This window comes from Pelodiscus sinensis, chromosome 7, assembly GCF_052426305.1.
Source record: "Pelodiscus sinensis isolate ZL-2025 chromosome 7, ASM5242630v1, whole genome shotgun sequence".
In the NCBI taxonomy this organism is placed as follows: Eukaryota; Metazoa; Chordata; order Testudines; family Trionychidae; genus Pelodiscus; species Pelodiscus sinensis.
The window spans coordinates 56,160,310-56,183,989 of NC_143058.1; positions in this window are offsets into that span (position 1 = coordinate 56,160,310).

Consider the following 23,680-nt stretch of genomic DNA (forward strand, 5'->3'; position numbering starts at 1 on the left):
GCTCAAAAGACGCAGAATTGTTATTTGGGAATATGATGGTGTAAACGTAGTGCTGTGGTGTAGACATAGTATGCGGGTTTGGAAACAACTGAGATATTTTGTGATTTCTGGTGTAAGAAACCATTTATTAGTAAGTCCTGTTTGCCTGAATGGCAAAATAGCCTGGAGAACCCAAGGGGATTGTCTGTGACTCCATGGTAAGATTGTTAGAGTAACCCAGTTCATATTCCTTAATGGGTTGGTGAAATCTAATTATAGAACATAGCACCAGTTTGGGGTGCCTGCCTAGCTTTTGCTCTGAGGTTGGTACTCACAGTTGTGCACCACTTTACACTATGACAGCTCCAACATTTCAAAATGTTCCAGAGGACACTACAGCGCCCTCAGAAAATATGACCATGCACTTATGCACACTGAAGTAGTTCCCTCCTCTGTCATGAAAAGAATTTTTTTCTTCCTTAATTTGTCAATTATTGGCTTGATGGGTTGGTTCACAGAGATCCCCTTAAGATAGTCATGTGATGGGAAGATCATACCACTAAACGTGCTGCCTCCTCTCTGGGGCTCCCCATCATCCTATCCTACTAAGTCAGCAGTTCTAGTCTCCCCAGCAAGGCACAGATTTGGGGTTACAGCCGCCAGCAGAGTAACACAGACACTGAGAGCAGCTCAGCTCTGGGAAGGCTCAGTCACAGGGACTTGACACAGCACCTAGGGGTATGTCTACACTACAGGATAAGGTTGAATTAAGATATGTAACTTCAGCTAAGTAAATTGTGTCACTCAAGTCGAAGTACCTTAACTCTACTTTTGGTGCCATGCTAACTGCAGGAAGTCGAAGGGAGAGCACTCTCTCTTTGACTTCCTTACTCCTCGTGGAAGCAGGACTACTAGCATTGATCGGAGTGCCCCTTTCTGTTCTAATTAGCGTGTCTTCACTAGACCCACTAATTTGAACCCTGGAAGGTCAACAGTGGCAGCTTCAATCTTCTGTGTAGTGTATCCTTGGTGTGCAGCTCCAATAGGATAAAAATCCCAGATAAATCCATCTTACTCTACATAAAAGATTGGCACAGAGCAAGCTTATATATTTGCCTCCTTTATCAATGAAAGAGAAAAATGCATAGCTCTAGTTCCCCCCAACTAATAATTACTTACACTGGGTTTAAAAATAAACAACGATTATTTTATAAATTATAAAAATTAGGATGTAAGTGGTTGCAAGTGATAATAGGCAGATCAAAGTAAGTTACTAAGCAAAATAAAACAAAACAGAAGAAATTGTCACAAATCATAATTTCTCACCCTAGTTCTTATTTCAGGTAAAGTTCTTCTCAGGCCAGAGCTAATTTTTTTTTCTGACCTGGGTCTAGCAGCTTCTCTCCACATTTGTTTTTAGAGTTCTTTTGTTTCCAGGTGTTTTTGTGTATCCTCTCAGAAAAGGGAGCAGTTTGTGAAGCCAGATAAAGACAATCATTGTTTCCTTCTCATTCCTTATATAGAATTTCTCTAGGGCCAGGAAGTCTTTGTTCAATTTCCTCCCCTCCCCCCCTCCCCCCCCCCCCCCCCCCCGCCTATGGAAAAGTACAAAATTCAAGATGAATTCCAGCACTAGCTGGCATGATCATATGTCTTTGTAAGATGAACCATAATCCAGGCTTACCGGAAAACCAGGACTACTCACAGATCACTGTGTTGAGAACCAGGCCACTAAGTTCCTTGAATACTGCTAATGACCTTCATTAGCACATCTACATATATAAATGGGCTTAAGATTAAGAATTCTAGATGTACAAGAATGATACATGCACACAAATAGAATATACACATTCAAGAGATTACAAGCGCTCCAATGATAGGTCACATGCCCCATTTTACATAAAGCATGTTTGAGTTATGCATATTAAAAACACACTTCCATAAAAATATGGGGGTGTAGCATCACAATTAGTATTGTGGGAATGCCTAGGAGTCCGGTTGTGCTAGTATAACCAACAAACCTTCTGGGTGTGCTTTACTATCCCATGTAGAGGTGCTTAGACCACTTACACTAGCATTACACATGACACATAGACAGTCCCTGCCCCAAATACTAGGCCCAATTCTAGAGCACTTTACCCCATACCTGCCAAGTTTTATTAAGTTCCACGTGTGACAGGGTATGACCATAAAGCTTTGGTATCTAGTTAACACACCCTGTTTCAAGTAATTGTGAGGCCAGGATGTGCCCCTGTACAAAGCTTGGCAGCTGTGACTGAGTTAGGTACAAGGAACTCTGGAGGGTACAATATTTGATCAGCCATAGTTTAGTGACTAAATCCAGTCTTTCAGTGTACGTGTCCACATGGGTAATTAAAAGCTTTTTCTTCTGTTAGTTCATCTTTGTTAGCCTCATTCAGGGGTGCCAGAAAGGTGTCAGGAGGCCATGGTCCCAACACTTTTAAAAGTGGGAAGGCTACGCCATTCTACTTTTTATTTGACATAAGGGTAAGCAAAGGAAGTGAAAGAGCTGAGAGGAGGTTGTGTGGTCAGAGTTTTGGAAGGAAGGGGCAACATAACAGGTTTTAGGGAAAGGGGTGACATGAAGGCAGGAGCTCAGGAAGGAGAGGTGGTTTAGGAGTGGGGTCTCAGAAAGAGGTGCTGAAAAGGGTGGGACCACAGTTTGGGCATGGCCTCCCCACTTTTAGAGAACTTCCATCACTCCTTATCCCATTATGCTTTAAAATGGGAAGCTATTTTTGTAACTAGAGAGCTCAGAAATGTTCTAAATATTTGACTGTAGGTGCTGAGTTTGGGTTGATTTTCCTGTTGTCTGAGTAAGTGCTGTTTACCCAGAATAAATCAAGACACACGCTGATTAACACAATGTGATGCAGCTTTGCAACAAGCAAAACATTTGGATAAATTATGCTTTTTCCTCTTGTCTCTATCCCCCAGCATATTTCTTTGCAGACTTGCTCTGGAACTCATGGTGACAAATCTCTTGGCAACAAGACTGTTTTCCCTGGTATGAAACTCAGCCAATCCAGCTGCTCAGAAAATCGATCCTCCAGCCGATGTGGAAAAATTGCTGTAACAAAACTTACGAATCTTAACTCTACCAGCAGTTGAGTCACTGGAATTCAGATGGAAAAGTGTGTTTGAGTCATTGTTTAAATAAGTTATAAACTAGAGTTGTACTATACTGGAAGCATTTCTTTCAAAGAAGAGGCATGTGGAAAATGGAGGGATAAATATTTATTAGAGAGACAGCAGCAAAGAGTGTATCACAGGACAAAAGGCCTGACTTGAAAAACAAGCAGATGAAGACAGCAGATGAATAGTTTCTCATGAGAAATAAATGGGCTGTAGGAAAAGTGGGTGAAGAGTACTTCCTGCAACATCAAGATGGGGGAAGTGTGATACGCACTTATAGCCATCTTGTGCCATCTGTTCTCTCTATTTGTATTTTTGTATTCCCCTCTTAAAGCATAAAGTAATTGTCTCTTCCTAATGAGAGTTCCCCTCTGTCCCCATTCCTTGCAGGCATTTGAAAAGCTGAAATTATAATGAGATACAAAAAAGAACAACTTTGGCAAAGAAAGGACCTATGCTTACTTTCTGAATTATCCCAAGATAGCAGAGAAAAATGGGTCCAAATGCTTAGTACCAGCTTTCTGCAAAAATACCAGTGTTATTAAACTTGTTATTTTCACATAGAAACTAAAATTGACATCAAAACAAAGAACCACAAGAACTTTGGCTCGCTCCTTCCGACACACACAGTGCATGTGCAATTACCACCACAAAGTTTGTTCCTGCCAACTTCACTAGAAAGTGGATCAGGCCCACACTTTTCAGCATTCGCTGATAACAGGACTAATAAGGAAAAAAGGAACAAGTTAGAAAAGAAACAGTAAAGCTTAAAATCTCTTGCTTTGTGTCTGGCAACTTTAAAAGTTAGGAAACACTGTTTACAGAATTTAATGCATGGCTACAGCTGGTTTCTATCAGAGGAAAGGTCATGAACATTTGTTAAAACATGAGCATAGAATTTCCAAAAGCTTATGTGCCTAGTTTCCCTCTGCAAAATGTTGCTGTGACTGTTGAACTCCTTAGCCTTCCCTTTAGTTTGGCAAAGCTGGAACTATTTTATCAGTGCTAGATAAAAAAGTTTCTCGGGGGGGGGATTCAAGAGGCTCTATAGAGTCAACAGCTGTGCATGATTAATAATGTAAATATGCTCATTCAATCCCCACTGCACTAGTGCCTAAGCATTAGCTACTCACAGCAACTGTTCAAATATAATGTGATCTTGCGACCAGCAAAGAAGCTTCACAGAAAGCAGTAAATTCTCAAAGTAATATATTTAAAGTGGGTGGTGTCGTCTCCTTTTATAGCAGTCTCTTAAAATAGCTGTTTTGTAACAAAGCTAAAGACGCAGGCTCAGTTTTCCTTACTTGGAGTCTTTTGGAATATTCCACAGGCATTCTCTGGTTTTCATTTTCTTGGATGAGAAAAATATTGAGGTTGTCTTATCCAGTAAGAACAGCTTAGGTCTGGTTTACACAGTATCTTGTATTCAGTTAGGGTGCATCTACACAACACCATAGCTCGAAATAAGATATGCAATTTGAGCTATGCAAATTGTGTATCTTATTTCAATGCTACACAGCACCAAATTTAAAAATAAAGCATTGTTCCGAAACATCCCATACTCCTTGTAGAATGGTTTACAGGGATATCAGAATCATAGAATCATAGAATACTAGGACTGGAAGGGACCTCGAGTCCAGTCCCCTGCCCTCATGGCAGGACCAAATACTGTCTAGACCATCCCTGATAGACATTTATCTAACCTACTCTTAAATATCAACACAGATGGAGATTCTATAACCTCTCTGGGCAATTTATTCCAGTGTTCGACTACCCTGACAGTTAGCAACTTTTACTTTTTCCTAATGGCCAACCTAAACCTCCCTTGCTGCAGTTTAAGCCCATTGCTTCTTGTCCTATCCCCAGAGGCCAAGATGAACAAGTTTTTTCCCTCCTTCTTATGACACCCCTGAAATAATGGGCTTGCTATGAAGACCCAGGATAGCTGTTTCGGGATACTCTAGTATCCCGAAATAACGTTGCAGTGTAGACGTACCCTTAGTGACATGGCTGGCTCTACTATTTGGACCTTATTCTCATTCACTCTAAGGTCTCGTCACACTGCCAGAATGGAGTAAAGGGACATTAGTATAAATCAGAATCCACACACAGCATTATCAGTAACTGTCAGCTAATGATTATGGCAACCGACCATGTGTTGCCCTTACCAGCAGTCTAGACAACACAAGGTTTTCTTTCTATACTCAATTCATAACACTTATTTTGCCAGTTAGAACAGATCTCCTTGGCATAATACACTGCAATAAAAGAACCACGGCACAGCTGCAAATGGCCTGGGTTAGCTAACTCTGGGTCACGATCTAGGGCTTAAAAAGTGCAGCATACAAGTTTATGCTCAGGCTAGAGCCTGGGTTCTGAAACCCATCAAAGGGGGTTGTTCTCAGCATAAACCCCTCAAACCTGAGGCTATGTCTAGACTATGGATGTATCCTGGAAAAACTCCAGGGAACACGTCTGCTCTTCCAACATTTTTTGCAGAAGAGCAGACGCACTCTTTCGGAAGCCCTGTATTCCTCATTTTATGAGGAATAAGGTCTCTTCCGAAAGAGGAGGTTTTTCTGAAATTTGGCCCAATGCAAACAGGCCAAATTTCAGAAAAGCCTCTTCCAAAAAAACCATTGGAAAAAGGTACGCAAATTGCGGAGTGCAATTTGCGTACCTTTTTCTGAAAAAAAGCAGCAGTCTAGACGTAGCCTGAGTCATTTGATTCAAGTTCTGAGAAATGGTGCCATAGCTTTCTTATTGTAATGTAGATGTACCTACGTGTGCCAGCCTGTGCACCATATGGGATGAAATTTTTTGCACTGCAGAGAGAGCTGAGAAAAATCAGCATATATTGATAGCAATGCTCTTTTGCACTTTATCCCCCAGCCCAAATTTCCTCAAAATACACTGAACGCAGTACAACAAAATACAAACAAAACGCAGTACAGTAAGTGCAGACGCAACAAAAGCAAAGTGTTATTCAGATTAAAGAGTTCTACTAAAAGCAAAGCATGTTATCACACTACAGTTTTACCTTTGGTTGGTTAGAATCCAAGCCCCAAGTTAAAATTCTGTAATAATAAATATTATGATACCATTTGTTCTGTTCTTACCAGGACACTATGTCATAGTAAGTCTTTTAAATTAGAGATTAAATGTTCAGTAACTCCAATACTGAAGTTTTTCAACATTATTTAGTTCCTGAAAAGTGTTTTAAATGTTATAGATAGCAGAATGCCTTTTCTAAGGCAGTAGAAATAGTGATGCCATAGCCAGAGAAGCATAGTCTATTACTTCATATGTCCAAAATTTACTATATCCTACCTAAATGTACTGGGTCAGATCCTCAGCTGGTGTAAATGGGTGTAGCTCCATTAAACTGAGCAGGAGCTTCAGCAGTTTACACCAGCTGAAGAACTAGGCCAGAAAATTAGTGGACATAATACTTCAGCACATTTTTCCAAAGTGTTTTTAAAATAGTCCAATTCCCAAAGTCTGTGGGGAATCAACATTCCCATTTTGCAGAGGAAGAAAGGAGCACAATAAGCAGTTAATCCATTTGCTCAAGGCCACAGTAAGAGACAGGGTGAAATGCCTCTTACATGTCATGTGTTTCCTTAATTTAAAAGGGTAAAACCATTGTTTCAAATGTATGAAACTGTACAGTTCAAATAAAAATTATTAGTTAAAATACCATTCATATTTATCAGTTACTAATATTAAAATAATTGTAAAGGCATAATTCTTCCCTGTGATGTTCTCCTTCGATGAGATATTAATGTCTCAATGATGGAGAACATGATGATATTGCCTTGTCCTGAAACCTTACCTCCACCATCCCCATACCAGAAGAGGTCCAATTCTGCAATGTGCAGAGCAAATGACTGAAGATAATGAGTGCCCACAGCTCTGATAGATGCCAAGGCCTCCTGAAGTTGCTCAGCACCTCCCAGCATGAAGCCTGAGATCCCTACAATTTTTGTATGTATTCTGATTCTGGTAGGCACCGTAGCACAAAGAAGAATTACTCTTTAGGACACTTCATAAAGCGATTAGCTTAGGAACAAAGCTGAGAATCTTGAAAATGTGTGTATTTAGCAGCATGTTGTACGGATGTGAGACATGGGTGAAAGATTCGAAGAGAAGGATATTGGCATTCGAGAGGAGTTGTTATAGAAACATTCTGAGAATAGCATGGATGCAGTATACACCCGAAAGAGAACCTACTGTAGAAGATTATACAATGGAAGTTACAGCTATTTGGGCATATCTGCAGAATGAACAACGGGCAAAAAGTTAAGACCCTGGTATTCAGCATAAGGGATGGTCCGAATAGGAGAGGCAGACCTCACAGAGAATGGGTAGATGATATAGTAGATTGGTGTGGAGCTAATCTACAGAAACTAAGCCACTGAACAGGGGAAGATGGAAGGAAATAGTGAGGGAGGCATCAGACACTAACTGGCACTGATCTCATGGTTGTTGTTGATGATGATGATGATGATGATGATGGTGGTGGGTCTAAATCAAAACAGTTAACCTGGACACCCAGACTCTGGGGAAGTTAATGTGAATATCATGGTCCTGGCCATTTCCAGTGTTCAGTTCTTAAAACTATAACTGTTCTTTTAGCACCCTCTAGTGTTCACTGCAGCTCTGAATTATTATTTAGATACAGTACTAATGTGATATCATTATAATCCAACTCTCTATGAAAAAGTACTTTCACACTTTAGATAGAAGGCTAATGATGTACTCCATTGTAGAATCTTATTATTCCACATCTGTTCCTATGGAGGGAACTAATGATACAAGCTCAATTTTAATTTGACTAATTTTAAATCTTCCCCATTCAGTTAGGGAATGAGGGACTGCTTTTCATTTACCTGAAAAAGGAAATAGCCCTTTCCACGAGGAGTAACGGTAGTTCGAACTAGGAAGCCTAGTTTGAACTACCTAGTTCGTGCCCCGTGCTGCACGGGGTTCGAATGAGCAGGGATTTAAAAATGGCGGCGCCCCCCTTATGCAAATGAAGCCCGGGAAATTCAAGTCCCGGGCTTCATTTGCAAGTGCGGTATGCCTACATTACCCTCCTAATTCGAATTAGGAGGGTAGTGTAGACATACCCTTCCTTCCAAACATAATCTTCTTTTGAACAATGCTTTCCTACTAGTGAAAATTAAAATGTAAGTTAATGCCTCTTTCAAACAAAAAACCCAAATGAATGAATAATTCACCTACCATGTGTTAATGAGTTATTCTGTGTCAGTCACATATCTCCCTAAAGATGAGATTATTAAAATGAGAACCCTTTCTTGTTTCTTTCTTCACTTAATGCAGACGGCAAATTCTACAATTTTTACAGCACTCTTCACCCTTAAACCACAGAGTACTAGAAAATTAGAGATGGGAAACTTGGCTTTTATAGGTTGTTCATTCCACTGTTTATTATAACAAAAATAAAGGACTTTTAAGATCAATCAGAACAGTATACAAATAACAGATTTTAAGATAAAAGATTCATACCTGACATAAAAAGTGATGTCCATTTGTCTGATATGATTGAGAGATGCAGTAGGTAAACTACCCCCAGGTGGTTAAATTAACTTGAATTTTGCTTGTTCTATCAACATGCATGTTGTATCACTGGAATTAGCCTTTATGTTGGGCAGCCTTCAGCACATAAAGAAATATAACTAGGGAACAGTGTGAGAAGAAAGATTGATAGAAAGAAACTACATTTTAATTTGATAAAAAAATAATCTATTGAACTCTTAAAAACCAAAATAAAACATTATGGCTACATCTACATTTCACATTCTTGTGCAAGAAGATATGCAAATGAGGCACGGTGATGAATATTGCTGCACCTAATTTGTATACCTAATGAGCCGTCATTTTGTGCAATGGGCTTTTGAGCAAGAAGGAGCTGTCTATATTGCTCCTTCTTGTGCAAAAACCCCCCCTTGCACAGGAGCCATTCTGATGCTTATTTTCAAGAAGCATGGCTCCTGCGCAAGAGAAGGGTTTTACTCAAGAAGGAGCAGTGTACACTGCTCTTTTTTGCGCAAAAGCCCCTTACACAAAAATGGCAGCTCATTAGGTATGCAAATGAGGCGCAGCAAGAATGAGCAGTGTAGATGTAGCCTAAGCATTTTAAAGTAGACATATTGGGTCAAATTTTGTTCTCAATAATACAAAGGACTTCAACGGGGTTGCACTGATACATCTGCATCAGGCCAATTTCTTCCCTTAGGGTATGTCTACACTACAAAGCTGGTTCAAATTAACGGACGTTAGTTCAAACTAACTTTCATAGGCACTACACTAGCGCTCCGTTAGTCCGAATTTAATTCGAACTAATGGAGCGCTTAGTTCGAACTAGGAAAACCTCATTTTACTAGGATTAAGCCTAGTTCGAACTAGCTAGTTCAAATTAAGGGGTATGTAGCCCCTTAATTCGAACTAGTGGGAGGCTAGCCCTCCCCAGGTTTCCCTGGTGGCCACTCTGGCCAACACCAGGGAAACTCGTCTGCCCCCCTCCCGGCCCCGGTCCCCTTAAAGGGGCACGGGCTGGCTACGGTGCCCGTGGCAGGTGCAAGCCTGCCAGCACCCAGCCAGCAGACCCTGCACCTGGAACAGATCGAGCCACCCACCCGATGCCCCCCAGCACTCCCCCTCTTCCTGGGACCAGGCTGGCGGCTCCCGGGAGCTTGCCCAGGTCCGCAAGAGGTGGGCACCCGCCTGGGCTAGTGCAGACATCGTGGACTTCGTCCATGATCTCCGCACTAGGCACAGGAAAGTGGCTGTCTAGGACAGGAGAGCTGCCAGCCTGGCCACCCAGGAGCAGGTGTGCAAGAGAATCAAGGTGGTCCAGTAAGACCCCCCCCCCCCGACCCTGAGCCCTGAGCTTACAATGGTCGTCCTGGGTCAGACCAAAGGTCCATCTAGCCCAGTAGCCTGTCTGCCGACAGCGGCCAACCCTAGGGACCCTGGAGGGGATGGACCGAAGACAGTGACCAAGCCATTTGTCTCATGCCATCCCTCTCCAGCCTTCCACAAGCCTTGGGCAGGGACACCACTCCTACCCCTGGCTAATACCACTCCATGGACCCAGCCTCCATGACTTGATCTCACTTTCCTTTAAACTCTGTTCTAGTTCTAGCCTTCACAGCCTCCTGCAACAAGGAGTTCCACAGGTTGACTCTTTGCTTTGTGAAGAACAACTTTCTGTTACTACTTTGAAGCCTGTTATCCATTCCTTTCCTTTGGTGTCCTCTAGTCCTTCTTTATGGGAACTAATAAAGAACTTTTCTGTATGCACCCTCTCCACCCCACTCATGCTTTTAGAGACCTCTATCCTGTCCCCCCTCCGTCTCCTCTTTTCTAGCTGAAAAGTCCCAGTCTCTTTAGCCTCTCTTCATATGGGACCTGTACCCAACCCCTGATCATTTTAGTTGCCCTCCCCTCTCCCAGCCTCTCTCTTCCCCTCTCCCACCTCCTTTTCCCAGTCTCCCCCAGTTTTGTTCAATAAAGACAGATTCCATTTTGGAAGACACGTTATCTTTATTTTGCACATCAAGAAGAGAGGCTAGGGAAGGGTAAGTGGAAGGAGGTGAGGGAGGAATGGGGCACGAGCCCCCGATGGGGAGGACTGGGCTGGCTCTGTGGGCTTCTGAGGGTGGAAGCTCTCCTGCAACCCCCCAATTGCCCCCTCTCCCCAGATGGAAGCCTGCGGCAAGTGCAGCCGGTCTGATGGCCGAGTGCTGTGATGTGCCCAGTGTGGGTAGTCCGGGCAATCCAAGCCAGGACTGCTTTGCAAGCGGGACACCCCTGAGAACTGTCTGTCCGGGGTGGGGGTCGGGTCCCTTTAAGCACAGCCCTCGGCTAACCTGAGACAGCATCTCCACGCTCTAAGTCCTCCTCTGATGCCCTGCCGGCACTGCTTCCAGCCATCCTTAAGCCTGGTTCAGGGTCCACTTAATGTGGACATGCTAGTTCGAATTAGCAAAACGCTAATTCGAACTAGTTTTTTAGTCTGGATCCATTAGTTCGAATTAGCTTAGTCCAAATTAACTAATTCGAACTCAGTTAGTTCGAATTAACGTTGTAGTGTAGACATACCTCCAGATACTATGGGTCTTTAAAGTGCTACATAGTCCTGTTTTTTTGTTTCAGCTAGACTAGACTAACATGGCTACATCTCTATTAGGGTATGTCTACACTACCACCCTAGTTTGAACTAGGGTGGTAATGTAGGCAACCAGAGTTGCAAATGAAGCCCGGGATTTGAATTTCCTGGGCTTCATTTGCATTTTGCCGGGCGCCGCCATTTTTAAATGTCCACTAGTGCGGACTCCGTGCCGCACGGCTACACGCGGCACGGACTAGGTAGTTCGGACTAGGCTTCCTATTCCGAACCACCGTTTCACAAGGAGTAACGGTAGTTCGGAATAGGAAGCCTAGTCCGAACCATCTAGTCCGTGCCGCGTGTAGCCACGCAGCACGGAGTCTGCACTAGCGGACATTTAAAAATGGCGGCGCCCGGCAAGATGCAAATGAAGCCCGGGAAATTCAAATCCCGGGCTTCATTTGCAACTCCTGTTGCCTACATTACCACCCTAGTTCGAACTAGGGTGGTAGTGTAGACATACCCTCACTTTCTACAGTGAGTTTTAAAGAAACTGGAGTGAATTCCTTATGACCACAGAGCACCCTGAAAGCAACAAAGCCACCGTGTCTCTGCTCAAGTATGTAGCCATCATGGCTATAAGGCAGGAGATGGAAATAGAGATGCCAGACAAGGGGACCTAAGCTCAGTTATCTCTCTCTCCACATTAATGTTTTTGGTGAGGAAAGGCACTGCTAACATATCTGCAATCTGTGCAGTTGGCAACACAGTCCAAATGCTGTAGTATAGACTCCTGCCTCGCTGTATACCTGCTTCCAAGCTAGAAGGAAAGATTCAATCTCTTAACAACCCTCAGATTAGTCCTTTGCGCACAAAACCTATTTGACTATGAAAAAGATTTGGGATGGTAGTTAATCAGCTAAAAATGAGCTACACTGTGACCAAAATAGCTTATGAAATCCTGGGATACACAAAGAGGGGATTCTCAAATAGAAACAGAGAAGTTATTTTACTTCTGTATTTGGCACTGAGCAACCACTGCTCGAATACTGTGTCCATTTCTGGTGTTCACAATTCAAGTAGGACTTTATTAAACTTGAGAGAGTGCAGAGAAGAGCCATGAGAATGATTAAAGGATTAAAAACATGGCTTATAGAGACACTCAAGGACCTCGATTTATTTAGCTTAAATAAGGGTGACAATCAGTGTTCTCTGCAGGCTGAGTGCTTGGGCGGCCACACAGGAGAGCTTCCATGCTGTCCAGCTGATTTGCAGAATGGCCATAGCCAGCAACATGTGTTTCTGTTGGTGGTGCACATCTGCCCATGCCTCAGTGACCATAACAAAACTTATTTCACATATGGATGGAAAAAATGAGAGGGAACTTTGGTGACAATGACAGCCTCTCAGTATCTTCACAGGGAATGAACATTTAATAGCGGGCTCTTTAAACTAGCAGAAAGGTATAAGATGATGCTATGAAGCTGAAGCTAGACATATTTGCAGTGGAAATGAGGGGTAAAATTTTGACTGTAAGGGTAATTAACCACTGGAACAGTTTATCAAAGGATACGGTGGATTCTCCATAACTAACATTTTTTAAATCAAGATTGGAAGTCATTCTAAAAAGCAATCTATAAGAATTACTTTGGAGGAAGTTCTATGGCCCGTGTTACAGGCAGGCCACCAATGGGGGGCAGGGAAAGGAGGCTCAGTGAATCAGAAGGGCTGGCATTCCTGGCTGCCACTGCTGCTACTGTAGGAGCGGTGGCAACTGTAGCCTCGGGCCCTTTAAATTGTTGCCACAGCACCACACTTTGGGTGGCTCTGAAGGCTGCCTGGGCAGGGGGAGGACACAGTGCACTCCAGATGGCGCAGCTCCATCCCTTCCACCTGAGGCTCTTTCCCTTCTGGGAACAAGGAGCCACTCCTCACCACCTTGTCCAAGGGCCCAGCGAGTCTGTTGGTGCCCCTGGTTACATAGAAAGTCAGGCTAGATAATCACAAATGGTCCCTTCTTGCCTTGGAATCTATGAAAAATGTTATCTGAGCACAGGAAGCCAGAACATCCCTCTTTAAGAGAAATATAGTTTTTTTAAAAGCTATGGGCTCACATTGAATAGATTCTAATCCATGAGAGATGGTTGGGAGAGTATCCTGCATGGTAATAAATGGATACAAATCTAACTCTAGGCATTCGACTAGTATATTAGGGTACGTCTAGACTACCGTGTTTTGTCAATGGAAGTTTTGTCGACAGATACTGTCGACAAAACTTCCGTCGACAATTTGCGTCCAGACACATGGAGTTCTGTCGACAAAGCAAGCCGCTTTGTCGACAGAACTCCGTAGTCTGGATGCAACGTTACAGACAATAACAGAAGGTGTTTTGCCTCATAAAATGAGGTATACCAGCGTCGACAAAACCGCGGAGTTCTGTCGACGTTATGTCGACAGAACTCCGCGGTAGTGTAGACGCTGGTATTGTTTTGTCGACAAAAGTCCACTTTTGTCGACAAAACTAGGTAGTCTAGACACACCCTCTGATTACCTTCAACATGGTAACCAGGATCCATGTGTCTTTCTCATACCAACAAAGTACTTTAATATTTGGAAAGCAAATGGTAGCAAAATCAGCAAGGCACTATGGCAATGCGAGATATTAGTAACAAGAAAGAAAGGCTTTTGTGAGAATTCTTCTATAAGGTTAATGGCAAAGTCAGGTTTAGCTGCTGCAAAAGAGTAATTATTAAGGAAAAACATTGGCTATTATAATGAGCAAAGCAATGGAAGAAATGCACAAGGAGATAATATGGGTGTAACAATTGGGAAGTGTTAAATATTAGGTCATATACCTATTTGATAAGAATAAGTTAGGAATAATTAAGATGGCCACACAACAATGCAAGCAGATGGACTAAATAATAAAGAAATTATCATTTGCATTTATGTCAGGCCTTCATCTGCTTATCACAAAATATTTTAAAGTAACTAAACACCCAGAAGTGCTATTATCTACATTTCCCATAAATAAATTGATACGCAATCTAGTTGTATGTAGGTACTCATACAGCCCTAACAACTGAACAATCTGAACTCCTAATAACAGCTATGTTTTCCTGCCCTGCCTCTAGGAAAAATAGCTTTATGGGCAGATAAATGTGTGAATCCACATACACAGAAATAATAAGGGATTGTCATATCAAAGCCATGAGTGTTGGTTTTGCTCTGAAACAAGCTACTTCTATCATATCTTGTAACAGTAGCACCCCAGTCTATGTCTACACAGCAGTGTTATTCCAGAATAACTGACGTTATTCCGAAATAACGTAGTCCATGTCTATACTACAAGTAGTTATTTCGACGTAACATCAAAATAATGTCAAGCTGGAGGACTTCTTACTCTGACTCCTGTAACCCTCATTTTACGAGGAGTAAGGGAAGTCAGAGGAAAAGTGCTCTTTCTCAGACTTCCTGCTGTATAGATAGCGCCGAAAGCCAAAATAAGCTATTTCAACTTAAGTTATGCAATTGACATAGCTCAAGTTGCATAGCTTATTTCGGCTTTATCCCTGCTGTGTAGACGTGCCCTCTATGTCCAGCTACTGTGAAATTCTCTCCTGCACTCACAAACTTCTATTCTTTCTTTCTCTTCGTGGAGCAGAATGGTCACACAAAGTCATAGAAAGGAGCCATTCCTCACAGGGCTGGCCTTACCATGAGGCGAACTGAGGAGGCCACCTCAGGTGCCAGACTGTGGGGGGGTGCCACTAGGACCCAGAGTGTAGAAAATTGTGTCTGCTGCTGGTGCAGTGAGGGGTATGGGGGCATCATTTGAGCTCCTCACCTCAGGTGCCAAAATGTTGTGGGCCGGCCCTGATTCCTCAGTAACTAGGACCACTCCCGTGGAACTTTTCAGATAAGTGACTCCATTCTTAGATACAAAATAATCCAGTCTAGACTCTAAAACATGCATGTGATTAAATTTGTGTATGACTGTTGGAGTTTAATCTTATAGCAGCTCACAGAGATGGAAGCAAACAGTTTGACATCATTATTTTGGGATGTCTAGTGGCAATGAGAAATTTAAAAGGACCCAAACTAAGACAAACTAGATGTGGGGGGACAAGTACTTCCAACAGTGGAAAATTTACTGGGGGTATGTGTTTCCTGTTTAGCAAATTCAATCAACTTTTTCAAAGCACATCTTTTTTTTTTTTTTTTTTTTTTTTTTTTTTTTTTTTTGCCAGCATTGCCATTGTCTTGGGTGGGTTCATCATTGGACAATTGCTCATTGCAGGAACACTTTTTATAGTGGAGAGTGCTTATCCACCATTGAACCAAATGGGAAATCCTACATATGATGGAAACCACTTCAAAGCAGAGGTGCTGACACACCCCTGATCCCTTCCAAATCCCTAGTTCCAGCACCTAAGGCTTGCTGTCCAGATGTTAATTGACTGGCATACGTATGACTCTAAGACAGCAGGAGGAACAGAACCCATGTCTCTGGACTTCCATTGCTGAACCTTAACAGTACTCCCTCACTTCTAACCCAAATTATTATTTTCCATTCTCTTCAGATGTAAGTTGGGAATAGATTCCATCAACCCCAAGAGGGCTTCTGGGGCCAGGGCTAGGGCTAGGGCTCCACAAACTAGGATGGATGGTGGCAATGTACACTAGGTTAGGGTTCTCTGGTCTCAGCTTAGGGTTGCTTCTCTTAGGCTTAGGGTACCTTCAGGCTGCCCTGAAATAGAACCCAAAACAATTTTATTTTAAAATAAAACCTTCTTGGACTTGTGGGCATCTATTGGTGTGTGGTTTAAGTTATATATTGTAAATGTAATTGAAAGCAAGAAAATTGGAGCTAGGTATCAAAGTGTGTGTCTAGACTACTGAGTTTTGTCGACAAAAGTGGACTTTTGTTGACAAAACTATACCAGCATCTACACTACCACTGAGTTCTGTTGACATAACGTCGACAGAACTCAGCAGTTTTGTCGACGCTGGTATACCTCATTTTACGAGGCATAACACCTTCTGTCGACAGAGTTCTGTCGACAGAAGGTATTATTGCCTGTAGGGTTGCGTCTAGACTACAGGGTTCTGTCGACAAAGCAAGTTGCTTTGTCGACAGAACTCAATGTGTCTGGATGCTCTTTGTCAACAGCTGGAATCTGCGTAACCCTTATCCCATACAGTACTACCTATCAGAAGCCATTAGTTGGCACATGATGGCATATATATATGGCATATGCCATCATGTGCCAACAATGCCCCACTGCTATATACATCGGCCAAACAGGACAGTCCCTACGTAAAAGAATCAATGGACACAAATCTGATATTAGGAATGGCAACATACAAAAACCTGTAGGGGAACATTTCAATCTTCCTGGACACACAATTGCAGATCTAAAAGTAGCCATCCTGCAGCAAAAAAACTTCAGGACCAGACTTCAAAGAGAAACTGCTGAGCTACAGTTCATCTTCAAATTGGACACAATCAACTCTGGATTAAACAAAGACTGTGAATGGCTTGCTAACTACAAAAGCAGCTTCTGCTCTCTTGGAATTCACACCTCCAGATCAGCTGCTAGAAGTGGGCCTCATCCTCCTTGATTGGATCCACCTGGTCATCTCCAGTCTGATCCTGGCCTGCATATTTATTCCTGCCTCTGGAAATTTCCACTACATGCATCTGACGAAGTGGGTCTTTGCCCACGAAAGCTTATGCTCCTACACTTCAGTTAGTCTATAAGGTGCCACAGGACTCCTCGTCGCTTTTGCAGATTCAGAATAACACGGCTACCCCTCTGATACTTGACATTATACATAGCAGTTATTTTTTTAAATTTTATTTTGGCTCCCGGACAAGGCGAGGAGTTGGCACCGCCGCCAGGCTGCAGCACCCTGGATCCTTCAGGCTGCGCCCATGGGCCCCCGTGGCAGGTGGGGAGTGGAGAGTGAGCCGCAGAGCACGTGGTCCCCCGGGAATGGCAGGGCACGGGAGGAGAAAGCGGCGAGGCACTCTGCCGAGGGGCCGCCAACTGCCCTGGTCCGGGGTGTCCTGGCAGGCCATCCCCCTACTCTCGGCTGCAGCTGCCAATGATGGCTGGGTCCAGGCTGCAGGTCTGGCAGAGCCTCTGCTTGGAGAGGCTCTTGGAGGAGGTAGCTGCGCCCGGGGGCCCCCATGGCAGGCGCAAGCTCAGCACGGCGCACGGGTAGCCCAGGACCAGGTCCGGGAAGAGAGCGAGGCTGGGCTTGGTGCTAGTGAACCTGTTGGCAGGAGTGTAGATATATAGGTGCACATTATATAGAGGAGTTCCGTTTTTTCCATGATTCTGACATTGAAAAGGTAGGATGTGTATTATACATAGGTGCGCATTATACTCACGATTTTACGGTAAACAAATTTTCCCTTTTTGTTTCCCAGTCTCCTCTAAAGTAGTGTGTCATCACCCCTCTTAGGTCATGCCTACACTAGGAAACTACTGAAATTACTAAATTCGACTTAAGAACTCCCAATTTAACAAATTCAAACTAGCATGTCCTCACTATGGAAAAACATCAAAATTAGGCCCAGGCAGGCTTCATTAATGTGGACGCGCTACCTCGGACTTAGAAGCCAGGAAGCTCTCTGGGGAGCTTCAAGAAGCCTCCCAGAGGCCAATGAGTTTGAATTAGCTGCACCAGAGCATCCACACTAATATTATTTCAAAATGACTATTTCTGAATTAGTGTTACTCCTCGTGAAAAGCAGGAGTACAGAATTCAAATTCTGTGGCCCATTATTTCAAAATAATGGGCTTGGTAGTGTGGACGCACCACTTACAAATTCAAACTTGGGGGGGTTATTTTGGAATAAGGTCCTAGTGTAGACCAGGGCTTACTCTTTTCCCCAAAGTAGAGTTTTCTCTTTCCTAGCATTCTGAATTTTCATCCCTCTGGAACTTCACGGGCTTTTCCCAATTCAAAATCCCAGTGCATTAAAAAGAGAAAATAAATGAACAAACAATGAGTTCACCCATTCTTCAGAAAAGAGGTTCTCAAGCCATTTCAGGTCCCCCTAATTCTCCATCTGTTCTGAGGTGAAGGTGCTCTTTCTTCTCCCTGCTTTCTTAGCTGGACACATAAAATACAAACATAAGGGTCAGACCAAATGTCCCTCTAGCTCAATATACTGTCCTCCAACTATGGTCAATGCCTGTGCTCCAGAAGGAATGAACAGAACAGGTAATCATCAAATGATCCATCCCCTGTTGCCCATTTCCAGCTTCTGACAAATAGAAGCTAGGGACACCATTCCTGCCCATCCTGGCTAATCGCCATTAATGGACCTATCCTCCATTAATTTATTTAGCTCTTTTTTGAACCTTGCTCTAGTCTTGGGCTTCACAGCATCCTATGACAAGAAGTTCCACAGGTTGACTGCACATTGTGTGAAAAAGCACTTCCTTTGGATTGTTTTAAACCTGCTACCTATTAATTTTATTTGGTGGCCCCCTATCTCTTGAGTTATAGGATGGAGTAAATAATTTTTCCTTCTTTACTTTCCTTCTTTACTTTTCTTACTTTTTAGACACACTAAATCAATCCACAGAAGATCAACTTCCGGAGCATCAATCTTCTCAGAAGTATAGACAAGACTTGAGGATGCCTAACCTCTCATCACAGATGTAGTGGCAGAGAACCAAGAAGTCCATCATGAGTTGTATACTCCAAGCAAAACCAGTTTTACAGGGCACTTTGAGAGCACTGGGATGCATGGATTCTGCTTACTGGGATGTAGTGGGGGAACAGTTATAGTATTGTTGTCTGACATGTTACTGGGACAGACTCATCTAAAATAAATAAATTTCTCCAGTGCAGGAGATTCTGAGCAATCTTTGAAGATATGGTTCATGAAGGAAGCCATACAGCTGCACACCAGGCCACTGGAATATGGAGAAAATGAGCTTCTTCTTGTGCTGGCAACCTAACGTGAAGTGGTGGTGACAGTGGTGAAAATGCGCACACAAGGGAACAGGATAAGTGTGATGATGCATCAGAGGACAGAGCCTAGAAATATGAAGGAAATGAAGATTTCCATGTTCTTAAAAGCTGGGATGCAGAAAGAAGGCAGGCTTTGGACACTGGAGATGTCTGTTGACACTGCTCTACAGCCAAAATGCTTCTGAAATAAATGTAGTCAAACTTTACTAATTCTGGGTCACTGAGAACGAAAATGATGCTTAAAATTGTTGATTGGCTCTAGTTTTCAAGATATGCTATTGGGTCAGTATATACGACCCTTGACTTGCGAATGGCGGAGGATAAATGAGTTATAAAGGGAAGGGATCTCAATTTAAACCAGAAATGACTAAAATATATCTTTGACTGGATCTATGAATAAATCTATGACTGGGTTTGGACAGTACTTGCTTTTTAGGAAAAACAATGAATGATGCAATCTGAAGCTGGTATTGCGTCATACATGATATGAATTGCATCATGTTATTCCTAGAAGTCATGGATGTTTTGCTGCATAATGGCAATGTTTTGCCATCAATTCCAGTTGGTCATACAGTTCATATGAAGGAAACCTATGACAACATGAAACAACTTTTGAGATGCATAAACTATGACCAACATCAGTGGCAGCTTTCTGGCAATTTGAAGGTTGTTGCTCTCTTGCTTGGTCTGCAGACTGGATACACAAAGTACTGCTGTTTTCTCTGCGAATGGGATAGTCATGCAAGAGATTCCCACTACATCAAGATAGATTGGCCACTCTGACAGTTATTGGAGCCTGGGAGGAAAAGTGTTCAGCATCCACCACTTGTTGAATCAAGGAAGATTTTGTTACCACCCTTATACATCAAGCTGGGTCTGATGAAGAACTTTGTCAAGGCCATAGACAAAACACAAGCAGCTTTCAAGTACCTCTGTGGAAAATTTCCAAGGTTAAGTGAAGCTAAGATAAAGGAAGGTGTCTTTGTTGGTCCTCAGATTCGTGAACTTCTTCGAGATGATGCATTTGACCATGCATTGCGTGGCAAGGAAAAAACAGCATGGAAAGCCTTCCAGTTAGTGGCAATAAATTTTCTCAGAAACAACAAGGCAGACAACTACAGGTTGTTGGCGGAAAACCTCCTCAAGGCATACAAAAGCCTTGGTTGCAACATGTCACTAAAGATACATTTTTTGCACTCTCATCTAAATTTTTTTCCACCGAACTGCAGAGCAGTGAGCGACAAGCACGGCGAGCGATTTCACCAAGACATTGCAACAATGGAGAAACGCTATCAGGGCAAATGGAGCCCATCAATGCTTGCAGACTGTTGCTGGACAGTGACAAGAGATGCTCCATTTAATGAATACAAGAGACAAGCCAAGAAGCGCAGAGTAGACACTGAATAGGACTAAACTATGTACATAATAGTTTTTTGACTTTTGTTTCATAATAAATGTTATTTATATAACCCTTTTGCTGATTTTTAAAGTGTTACATAAACAGGACAGGTGAAATATGATCATGTAAAGCAGCCATAAACACATAAAAAGACCTAGGTTTACAATTTATGATTAAAACTCTACTATCTATACAATATACATAGACGTAAAATGTAAAAACTTAAATATCTTGGAAACAGTAGCCAATCAGTTGTTTTAACTGTCATATTTGAATTCAGCACATCAAAATACATAATAAATAGCACATTTTATCTCTGAAGCAGACGACTTCTAAAAAATTGTAGACCAGTGTGATCAGTCTGGACTCAGCTACCAAATCTGCAGTTTCCCCCATTATCCTCTGTGACTCATTCACATGCTGCCATAACATAGTTCAGTGGGATACCATGCAGAATCAGGCATTAGTCAATGTAAGTAAAGGCGGCAGAAACTGGACCCAAAATGAATTAGTTGAAGAATGCTGTCATGATGGAAAGAGCTGTAGAGGGTGGGCAGGGAGAGGAGAGTGCTTGGGGAAGGGTGGGTTCATATTGCATTTTTTTCAAGGTCTGTACTGCATAAATCAGGCCCAATGGTCAGCACAGGATGCAGGGCCTCTGTTGTGAGGGTCAAGTCTGTGATTCCAACCATGTCTCCCTCATGGGCTCAGAGAGCACTAAACCTTGGGTCTTACTTCCTCACTGACATAGAAGTGATCTCTACTGACTGAGCCAGAATCATACCCAGATTTCCTGCAGGGTAGCACAAAGCCCAAACCACCCCACTACGTGAAGAACCCACCTGCACAGCCACAACCATACCTGAACCCAAATTTCTTTCATGGCTACTCAGAGGGAAGATCCTGGAACCTCTCTAAGGGTATGTCTACACTACCACCTAGTTCGAACTAGGGTGGTAATGTAGGCAACAGGAGTTGCAAATGAAGCCCGGGATTTGAATTTCCCGGACTTCATTTGCATCTTGCCGGGCGCCGCCATTTTTAAATGTCCGCTAGTGCGGACTCCGTGCCGCGCGGCTACACGTGGCACGGACTAGGTAGTTCGGACTAGGCTTCCTATTCCGAACTACCGTTACTCCTCGTGGATAGGAGTAACGGTGAATAAGACGTACATAGACGTGAATAAGTCAAATCTCGGCACTCCACGTCTGAAAGGTTGCTGACCCCTGCCCTAACGCGTTGCCTGGGAGCCAGAGATACATGAACCCTTTCAACTGCTTCTATTTAAAGGGCTCGTGTTTGCTGGGCAGCTGCATTGCCTGGCAGCCACCCAGCAGGCACAAGCCCTTTAAAGAGAAACAATTGAAAGGGCTCACAGCTCTCGGTCCTACTAGCCTGTTGCCTGGGAGCTGCCCGGGAGGCAGCCCTTTCAACTGCTTCTATTCAAAGGCCTTGTGTCTGCCGGGCAGCTGCCAGGCAACAGGTTAGCAGCGGAGGTCAAGAGCTACCAGCCATGTTATGTGAAGTCTAAGCCTCCACCCCAGACAACTCTGGGGGGAGGCTAGTCCCCAGCACCCTCCCATCTGCTCCAGGTTCTTTCCATTGGCCAGAAGTCAGGGGGCAAAGAACCCAGGCCAAGCACAGCTCCTGGCAGGGTAGTTCTCAACCCCGCCTCTTCTGGGTCAGCCCACAGCCACTTCCAAAATTTGTAAAGTAGCCCCCCTTCAAAAATTATTGCCCACCCCTGGCTTAAAACATATGAGTTAAACTCAGTCCTCCTGCTTCCCTGATAAGTGCTCAAATCATCAGACTATGGGCTATTCCAGGGAGTGTCTCTCAGCCTTCCCTGGTGAAGCTTTTCCACTTTGGGTATGTTTAATGTAAATTAGGCAAATCAAAAGTGCAAATGAAGCGGGGATTTAAATATCCTGCACTTCATTTGCATAATGAGGTCCGAGCACTTTTACGAAAAAGGGTTTTTTTGAAAGTGAAAGCACTATCTAGATGTGGTTTTTTAAAAAAAACCCCTTTTTCAAAAGATTGCATACACCTCAAAAAATGAGGAGTATGGGATCTTTTGAAAAAGATTTTTATTTTTCCCCCCAGCGGACCAGGGAGTCGCGGAGTGGCTTTGCTCCCCGCGGCTTTACTCCGCATCTCCCTGGTCTGCTGGGGGAGCAGCAGACCGAGGGGGGGAAAAGGGGGGCCAGCAGACCAAGCAGATGCGGAGCAAAGGTAGGAGGTAGGGGCGGGTCCCAGGAGACAGGAGCAGGTCCGGAGCAGGTTGCAGGAGCAGGTCCGGAGCAGGTCTCAGGAGGTAGGAGCAAGTCTCAGGAGGCAGGAGCAGGATCCAGGAGCAGGGGGCAGGAGCAGGTCCAGAGCAGGTCCCAGGAAGCAGGAGGCAGGGGCAGGTCCAAAGGCAGCAGGAAGGTCCAGATCCAGATCCAGATCCAGATCCAGATCCAGCGGAGCAGATGCACAGCCCATAGCAGAGGATCCAGTGTAGCAAAAAGGAGACAGCAGCTGTTGCTTTAAGGCAGCAGAAGAGCCTCCGCCTATAGGCAGTCTCAAAAGACGTGCCTGGGCGGGGCCTGAACAGCTGATTGCAGATCAGCTGCAGAGCGGCCGGCAGAAAAAATGTGGTAGGAATGAGGAGTAGGAATGTGGAGTAACAGTAGTTCGAACTAGGAAGCCTAGTTCGAACTACCTAGTTCATGCCGCATGTAGCCGCGTGGCACGGGGTTCGAACCAGCCGGGATTTAAAAATGGCGGCCCCCGGGCTTCATTTGCAAGTGCGGTATGCCTACATTACCCCGCTAGTTCGAACTAGCAGGGTAGTGTAGACATACCCTCTGTTATTTGTGGGCGTAGTACTGACCTCTGAGGCTAACCCCAGGCCATAGTACCCCATTCCGCCAGGCTGTCTCCAGGCGCCAGGACGTGGTGTTCTGCCGGGCTGGGGCAGGTGCCAGAAACCCCTGCAAGCCAGGTGGACTTTGAGTCCAGTGCCT